The sequence below is a fragment of the Lissotriton vulgaris genome, chromosome 7, assembly GCF_964263255.1.
Source record: "Lissotriton vulgaris chromosome 7, aLisVul1.2, whole genome shotgun sequence".
NCBI lineage: Eukaryota > Metazoa > Chordata > Amphibia > Caudata > Salamandridae > Lissotriton > Lissotriton vulgaris.
The window spans coordinates 1,196,605,527-1,196,615,363 of NC_141695.1; positions in this window are offsets into that span (position 1 = coordinate 1,196,605,527).

Sequence of the window (9,837 nt, forward strand, 5' to 3'; positions counted from 1 at the left end):
CTTGGGGAGGGGGCAGGAGCGAAGCGCCCCCTCCCAGTCCGCGTCACCACACCGTATGTAGAAAATCTGAAGCCATCGTTCTACAAACTCTCAACCAGCCTTGGATGGAAAAATCTTAAAGAATGTACAAACTGAAAACCAGTTTTTGTCTGCATAGCATCAGCAGCAACGCTTGCTATCAGTGCATGAGTTTCATGCTCGATCGATTGAGTTAGCCGGATCGGGCAACAAAAAGTATAAAATAGTTATGTAAATAGTTATTTATTAAATTGTTTTACCCTTTTACTTTGCTGGTGTGTTGTATCTATTTATAATATTTGCATAGGGTTTGTTGTTATTTTGGGCGGGGTGGGTGGCGGAGTCGATCTGTCTTGCAGCCATCATGGTGTGGAGCTTAGTTCATCTCACTATTTTCGTATTTCTCATGAAGGGTTGTTCCTAATGTTTGTATTTTAGCGAGGTCAAAAAGAGATCCAATTAGTGGTCTACTGATTTTGCTCGATTACTTTTATTTTTTTACACGATTTTTCATTATCTGCAAAGACTAAACAGAGTATTGCGACTTTGTGCTTGTTTGTAAATAGAGAATGATCCAAAGAGAACCAATTCTAAAACAGTAAATGCTTGGATAACAATCAATGAAATGGAGAGACAAGCAGGTACGACGGATTACAACGGGGGTAAAGGTCTGCGTTAACTACCCTTCACTATCTGCAAAGAGAGAGTATTACTAAGAGAAAAGAGGGGAGGGGGGGCAGCGTTCAAAGCACATCAGCGTGCATAAACACGAAAACGTTTTTACCTATCACGTACTTGACATTTGACAGCTTTTGATATTTGCTATTAAAAAACCATTGAAATTCACAGAAAAAACCATAGGTTATAGTCCATATATAGTTAGGAATTTGCATTTACAAAACCTTGAAAATTCACTGAAAAAACCATAGGTTATAGACCATATACAGTTAGGAATTTGCATTTACAAAACCTTATTTCACTCGCATAAAGCATTGAAATTCCATATATAGTTAGATGCGCTAACTATATATCGCGCACCCGCAATCCACTGCTGATGATGTCACATATTACATCATTCATGACATGGTTAGTGACATCACTGATGACATCACTGATGACATCTCAAATGACATCACTGATGACATCACTGATAACATCTCATTTGACATTACTGATCACATCACTGATGATATCATTCATGTGATAATACCATGAACCTCTTCAGACTCTAATATAACCTTAGATACAATCAGTGTAAACAGACAGTCACAGACTGTCACTCATCCATGGAGTTACTCACACACCTAGTCAGTCATGCAAACAATCAATCAGACTTCCATTTCCTCAACTATACAGTTATACACACCTTATTTATTCAAACATATACTAACACATATTTACTCTGTTATACAATCCCTGATACAAGTTCACAATGATCCATACAGACACTCACACATTCACTGGCTCTTATGCACATTTATTTATATATGTCAACTCTCACATGTACTGTGTTTTACATATGTAGTTACTTTGACATGTAGCACTGAGATATTCATTCACTCACTAATACACTAATGCACACAGTCATCCGCCCATACAGCTGTTTCCACATGCAGTTTTGAACCCATACATATAGTGAATCAACTACTCACACATCTATGTACAGAGTCACACACCTCCCAGCTACCCATACACACTCACTCAGTGTCCCATACAAATACTTGGACAACCAATCAATAACCCATACAGTTATTCATATAGCTACTGATCAACACATGCAGCAGTTTGTAGAACAACAGATATAATGATGCACAAATTAAGATAGTTTAGTCACTAACCCATGCTCTCATTAAGACACATTTAATCATTCTCTCATACAGTCAGTTATGCACCTACTAAATCCTTTTTCCAGACACTTATACATCCACTCATTCTTCAATATGTAAGTCACATTTTAACTTTACAGAAACATACAGTCACTGGATGTTGTCATCAGTGATGTCATTTGAGATGTCATCAGTGATGTCATCAGTGATGTCACTAACCATGTCATGAATGATGTAATATGTGACATCATCAGCAGTGGATTGCGGGTGCGCGATATATAGTTAGCGCATCTAACTATATATGGAATTTCAATGGTTTTATGCGAGTAAAATAAGGTTTTGTAAATGCAAATTCCTAACTATATATGGTCTATAACCTATGGTTTTTTCAGTGAATTTTCAAGGTTTTGTAAATGCAAATTCCTAACTATATATGGACTATAACCTATGGTTTTTTCTGTGAATATATATATATATATATATATATATATATATATATATATATATATATATATGCACGCTCAAAGTTTCCCACCAGATGAAGAGCACTCGAAAAAGCAGCATAAGGTCACAGCCCTTTATTCAGTTTGAACACTGCCACGCACTGCCAAATCCATTCACAACGAGACCTTCATTAATACGCCTGGCGCGTTTCGAAGTACAAACTTCTTTCTCAAAGGCGATGCCGGTCTGAGTAGTGCGAGTTCTGACACTGCCCAGAATGTAAAGTAGTCCCTTATTGCCACGCCCCCTGATGGAGTGTTCCATTTTAGAATCTGCGTGAGGCATCCTGGGTGTTGTAGTAACAGGTAAGTTAAACTCCCTAGATGGGTGCACTGTCATTTAAAAGTGTCGGAGAAAGTTCAAAGCCCTCATATGGGCCTCAGCAGACGGGCGCGTTCACATCCTTAGCTGCAATTTCCACAAATGAAGCTCCTTAGATATCGAGCTCCGTTGCCTTCTTCTCTCAAAGGGTGGTGCTCTTTGGCAGCTGGGATGCCGACATGAATTGTATGCTCAAAGTTTCCCACCGGATGAAGAGCACTCAAAAAAGCAGCATAAGGTCACAGCCCTTTATTCGGTTTGAACACTGCCACGCACTGCCAAATCCATTCACAATGAGACCTTCATTAATACGCCTGACGCGATTCGAAGTACAAACTTCTTTCTCTATGTCGATGCCGGTCTGAGTAGTGCGAGTCCTGACACTGCCCAGGTTGTAAAGTTGTCCCTTATTGCCACGCCCCCTGATGGAGTGTTCCGTTTTGGATTCTGCGTGAGGCATCCTGGGTGTTGTAGTGGCAGGTACGTTAAACTCCCTAGATGGGTGCACTGTCATTTAAAAGTGTCGGAGAAAGTTCAAAGCCCTCGTATGGGCCTCAGCAGACGGACTCGTTCACATCCTTCGCTGCAATTTCCACAAATGAAGCTCCGTAGATATCGAGCTCCGTGGCCTCCTTCTCTCAAAGGGTGGTGCTCTTCGACAGCTGGGATGCCGCCATGAATTGTATGCTTAAAGTTTCCCACCGGAGGAAGAGCACTCGAAAAAGCAGCATAAGGTCACAGCCCTTTATTCGGTTTGAACACTGCCACGCACTGCCAAATCCATTCACAATGAGACCTTCATTAATTCGCCTGACGCGTTTTGTAGTACAAACTTCTTTCTTAAAGGCGATGCCGGTGTGAGTAGTGCGAATCCTGACACTGCCCAGGATGTAAAGTAGTCCCTTATTGCCAAGCCCCCGGATGGAGTGTTCAGTTTTAGAATCTGCGTGAGGCATCCTGGGTGTTGTAGTGGCAGGTAAGTTAAACTCCCTAAATGGGTGCACTGTCATTTAAAAGTGTCGGAGAAAGTTCAAACCAAATAAAGGGTTGTGACCTTATGCTGCTTTTTCGAGTGCTCTTCATCCGGTGGGAAACTTTGAGCATACAATATATATATATATATTACCTACTGGCGGTCGCCAGTAGGTATATATAGTTAGGATTTTTTCTCTATGGGACTTTTGAAAATTCTATGTCTAATAACTTTGGCGTTTGTGGACGGAATCGGCTGAAATTTTCAGGAAAATGGCACATTTTGTTTCTGAGCAGCCCCTGAAAATTTGGGGGGGTTTCGTCAAGGGGGGGCCGAAAAAAAAGAGGGTCCCAAAACACGTTTTTCCCATTCATTTTTCCATAGGGCGTTTGGCCTCACTTTTAGCTCGAACGGCTGAATGGATTTGCACAAAACTTGGCAAAATTGTAGGGACTGTTAGCCCGATGTGCCTTTGCTAGGTCTCAATATATGTACTCCAGTGGATTTTGAGAAATTAACGTTTTAAAAAACAGATATATCTGTGACAGCGTCCCGGTTAGCGCCCCGGTTCGCGTACTTTTCGCGTAACGGAACTTTGCGAAGCGAAGCTGATTGGCTCTCCGGTGTCTGTCAACATTCTAAACAGTCCGGAACGGCCGTCATCTTGTCTCTCGGTAGGATCGAGAGACAAGAGGAGGAGAAAAACGAAGGGGGAATTTAATGAAAGGGGGCAAGGTAGACCCCTCTTGACCCCCTAGGAATGATGTTGGGGTTATTAAAGGGTCCCGTGGGGGCCAATAAAAAAAATTAGATTTTTCGCGGTAGAAGCGCTTCCCGGTTCGCGAACCGGGTCGCGAAACGGGAATTCGCCATTTTGTGTTTCGTTTTAATTAAATTACAAGATGGAGGAAAAACAATGTGAGAAATGGGTATAAGGGGGTACGGGAGACGTATCCTGACCCCCTATGTTTTCTGAGGGTGGCTGAGGATGCTCATATATGTTGATACATGTCTTCCAGCGGCTGCGCGTGAGCTGATTTTTTTTTTTTTGCTGCGTGACGTCTGTTAACGTTCGATTCGAAGGAAATCAGGAAGTGTTGACCGCCATTTTGTCACTGCGAGTAAATATATTGTTAAAAATAATTGTTATAAATTAATCTGTATTGATAAACATTGTCTGCGCCATCTTGCCTTTTTTCCAATGCCACACTTTTGTCGTGCACGGCAGCCATTTTAGATGCCTTGACCAGACCCACTCTCTGCACGCCGCCGATCCTCAGCATGGCTCCCCACCCTCGCAAGCATCTCCCCCACGCACTGGTCACCCCCGCTCTCTCTCTCATGCATGGGCCATAAACCTCTCCCCATCTGCGCTGCTCTTCCCTGAGAATCACACCCTGTGCCCGCCCGACACCTCCCTTTCACCCTATTCACTACCGCACCCTCTGACACTCCTCTTCCTCTGTGTCTGATTGTCCAGGCCGGTCCCAGGCTATCACCTAGCCCTGCGTATGTAGTTTATGGCCCCAACTGTAAAGAATCACCCCTCTTCAAAGGAGTAACAGTAGATCAAGGCCCCCACCCCATGAGATCCGTCACACCACACGCGTTCCTACTATCTGATAACGATCCTGTATTGTGATTGGGGAGGGGATTCTCACTATAAGGGTGTGTGGGGCCGAGCCTGAAGCGGAAGATTCTAGGGATGCCTTTTTGTACATCAAAGTCTTCACAATTATGTGTCACATTAAAAATATATAGCACTCCAACAAAGTAGTAGGATTACAACACTTTAATAACTTATAAATATATACAGCGCTCCAACAAAGTAAACACGTTAAAAAAAAACATTTTAAACAACTATTTACATGGCAGCCTGCTGCAACATCCATCTCAAAGCAACAATGGGCTGCTTTGGTCTGTCTTTTAGTCGGCAAAATCCGTCGGCCTGTGAGGTGGCGTCAGTAGCGATCCGTTGTGCGAATAGGCCGAAGGCACCACAACGCGCCGAGATCCGGACGGCACCCAGGTGGTGTCCAGTAAGTTGCCGCACTGGTCTGGCCATCCTACAATGCTGCGCTGAAAAACGGCGTGGGGCGCCCCGGGGGGGAGGCGGCGCGAACGGGCCTCCCCCACCTCCCCAGGTGGAGGCTCCTCTGCTGCAGTGGGGCGCCCTTTAGCGTTTCAGTCGCCATTCAGCTGTTTAGCGCCCGCTCTTGCGGCACTGTGCCTCATCCGCCATTCAGCTGAGTTGCGCCCGCTCTTGCGGCTACAGCGTCTCGCCCACCATCCAGTTGAATTGCGCCCACTCTTGCGGTGCAGCGATAGGCGGCTGCCACAGGACTCTTAAAATGGCGGCCGGCTCTTCGGATTTGGGCCTGGTCCACTAAAATGGCCCTGGGCTGGGACACATTTGAACTCGGACATTTGCCTGCTAGGGCTTGGGCCCCATTCCCGAAAGCGTCCCCTCAGCCTTGAAGATTCTACAAAAGTCATTGGGGCCCCCGACTCCCGCAGGCTTCCGGTGGGGAGCGGCTGCCATGATTGCTTGCGGAATGGCCACGACGGAGCCAGGAGATGGTGGTGCTCTCATGCTGACGCCAGCTTCAGTCTGAAACATCCAGAAACACTGTAGACTACCAATTCGATGACTTCCGGTGGAGCCCCAACGTGACCCGGTAGGGAAGAACTTGCCCTCCCCTCTTTTGACTGATGGTTCTTGTTGCCTGTCCCCTCTGTTGTCAACTAACGGAACCTTTTTGGACTGCCGAGTGAGAAAAAAAAAGGTGGGGCTTTCATCATTTGGGAAAAAAAAATGTTTCAATCCAATGAAAAGTGTTATTTTTAGGTCACATGATCAAGCCTTCCATCATTAGGAAACCAAAAGTAAAATGAACCAATGAAAAGTTTTATAAACAAGTCACATGACCTGTTATGCGGCTTTGGGCTATAAAAAGCCTACAAAATCCGTTGGCCTGTGAGGCGGCGTCAGTAGCGGACCGATGTGCGAATAGGCCGAAGGCACCACAACGCGCCGAGATCCGGATGCCACCGAGGTGGTGTCCAGCAAGTTGCCGCACTGGTGGGCCATCCTACAATGCTGCGCCGAAAGACGGCGTGGGGTGCCCGGGGGGGGGGGGGGCGGCGCGAACGGGCATCTCCCGCCTCCCCAGGTGGAGGCACCTCATCTGCAGTGGGGCGCCCTTTAGCGTTTCCCTCGCCGTCCAGCTGAGTTGCGCCCGTACTTGCTGCTACAGTAGGCCGAAGGCAGCACAACGCGCCGAGATCCGGATGGCACCGAGGTGGTGTCCAGCAAGTTGCCGCACTGGTGTGGCCATCCTACAATGCTGCGCCGAAAGACGGCGTGGGGTGCCCGGGGGGGGGGGAGGCGGCGCAAACGGGCCTCTCCCGCCTCCCCAGGAGGAGGCACCTCATCTGCAGTGGGGCGCCTCTTAGCGTTTCACTCGCCGTCCAGCTGAGTTCCGCCGGCTCTTGCGGCACAGTGCCTCACCCGCCATCCAGCTGAGTTCCTCCCGCTCTTGCGGCACAGTGCCTCACCCGCCATCCAGCTGAGTTGCGCCCGCTCTTGCGGCTACAGCGTCTCGCCCACCATCCCGCTGAATTGCGCCCACTCTTGCGGTGCAGCGATAGGCGGCTGCAACAGGACTCTCAAAATGGTGGCCGGCTCTTTGGATTTGGGCCTGGTCCACTAAAATGGCCCTGGGACACCTTGGAACTCGGACGCTTGCCTGCTAGGGCATGGGCCCCATTCCCGAAAGCGTCCCCTCTTTTGACCGATTGTTCTTGTTGCCTATCTCTTCTGTTGTCATTTAACGGAACCTTTTCGGACTGCCGAAAGGGGTTCTGGTCCGACCGCTGGTTGGTGGAGACATTTTTACTATATCCTGGACCTGCCCGGCCTCGCCCAAAATGGCGCCGGTATAAATGGGACTCGTAACTCCTCGTTGTGTACTGGTTGCCCAACCTTGATATCACGAGATACGTATGCAGTTTTGAAGCACATGGCAGGCGGGGACGAGTACTGATTGAACATTTGGACATCCCTATTGATATTAAGTTCTGATGTGTTATTGATTACTGTACTATTGAAAGTTCGAATTAACGTCACCCATGGTACTTGCCCGCAAATGTATATCTAGATAATTTTATTGTAACTGGCCCTGTTGTACTTTAATTATAAAATGTACGTCCACCGATTCCGCAACTGTTAGACACCTTAGTTCTTGCAACCTAATGGCCCGCCCGTTACGTTCTTCTACAGTGTAAATGTCCCCTCATCATATACGATTCCAGTTTGCTCCGTGGCCGGCCCACGTGGTTATAGGCCCGTATTTGTATACTGACATTTTCACAATAAAGGTTTTTAAAACAAAACATGGTAGTAGTACCTAGATTGGTAAAGTTTTAAATAATAGCCACTGTTTTCGAATCAGTAAAAGGCAAGTGAAATAAAGCAGCCCGATTACATGACGGTTAAAAGGTATAATACGCAGGAACGCAGTAAAGATAAATGGTCAAGGGCTGTTGTGTTTTCCACTCCTGCAACATAAAGTGATCGATAAGAATCCGATATTCATGCCTATCAGCGACTAAGACAGCAGGTCGAGCCTCTTTTGTTCAACGGCTCCCTCATGGGACGAAGAAACGCCCTTTTTCTCGAAATAGGAATATTTTACTTGCAGGACAGTTGTAAATTTCCCGGGAAAATACATTAGCCTGGAACATTGTTAGTGATAAACTGTAAATGCATCTGGGTCCTTTGCTTTACAAGTCAGAGTGAGAAAAAAAAAGGTGGGGCTTTTATCATTTGGGGAAAAAAAAATGTTCGAAAGCAATGAAAAGTGTTATTTTTAGGTCATATGACCAAGCCTTCCATCATTAGAAAAACAAAAGTAAAATGAACCAATGAAAAGTTTTATTAAAAAGTCACATGACCTGTTATGCTTACGTTACGCGCTGCGCGCCGCGCCCTGGATCGCTTCCGGGAAGCTGCGCCTCGCGCACCGGAGCACTTCCGGGTGCGCTAACGCGGCGCGTCATATGACGCATTACGCGACAACGCAGGTCCAGAATATAGTCAAAATGTCTCCACCAACCAGCGGTCGGAACACAACCCCTTTCAGCAGTCCAAAAAGTTTTGTTAAATGACAACAGAAGGGACAGGCAACAAGAACCATCAGTCAAAGAGGGGAGGGCAAGTTCTTCTCTACCGGGTCACGTTGGGGCTCCACCGGAACTGATCGAACTGGTAGTCTACAGTGTTTCTGGATGTTTCAGACTGAAGCTGGCGTCAGCATGAGAGCACCCCGTGGCTACGTCGTGGCCATTCCGCGAGCAATCATGGCAGTCGCTCCCCACCGAAAGTCTGCGGGAGTCGGGGCCCGATGACTTTTGTAGAATCTTCAAGGCTGAGGGGACGCTTTCGGGAATGGGGCCCATGCCCTAGCAGTGAAGCGTCCGAGTTCAAATGTGTCTCAGGGCCGTTTTAGTGGACCAGGCCCAAATCCGAAGAGCCGGCCGCCATTTTGAGAGTCCTGTGGCAGCCGCCTATCGCTGCACCGCAAGAGTGGGCGCAACTCAGCTGGATGGCGGGTGAGGCGCTGTAATAGCAAGAGCAGGTGCAATTCAGCTGGCCGAGCGAGGCACTGTGTCGCAAGAGCGGGCGCAACTCAGTTGGATGCCAAGGGGCGCCCCACTGCAGCTGAGGAGCCTCCACCTGGGGAGGCGGGGGAGGCCCGTTCGCGCCGCCTCTCCCTTCTAGTGCACCCCACGCCGTCTCCTGGCGCAGGTATATGTGATGGTCGGACCAGGGCACCGCAGGACGTGTCTTCAGGTCAAACGGATTGTGGGACAAGGTCCAGAATGGAAGAGTCACTAAAAGGCAAAAAGTTCCGCCTGACCCCGGGAGCCGGCCGCCTATGTCGGGGGCGATCTTAGGCCACACCAGGGCAACAAGACTTGGGGAGGGGCCAGGAGCCAAGCGTCCCCTCCGAGTCCGCGCCATCACACCGCCCCTCGGATCGATGTTGCAGCAGGCTGCCATGTAAATAGTTATTTAATAAAACGTTTTACCCTGTTACTTGTTGATTTTGAGCCCCAAATACAAAGGAGAGTTTGGATCGATGTTGCAGCAGGCTGCCATGTAAATAGTTATTTAATAAAACGTTTTACCCT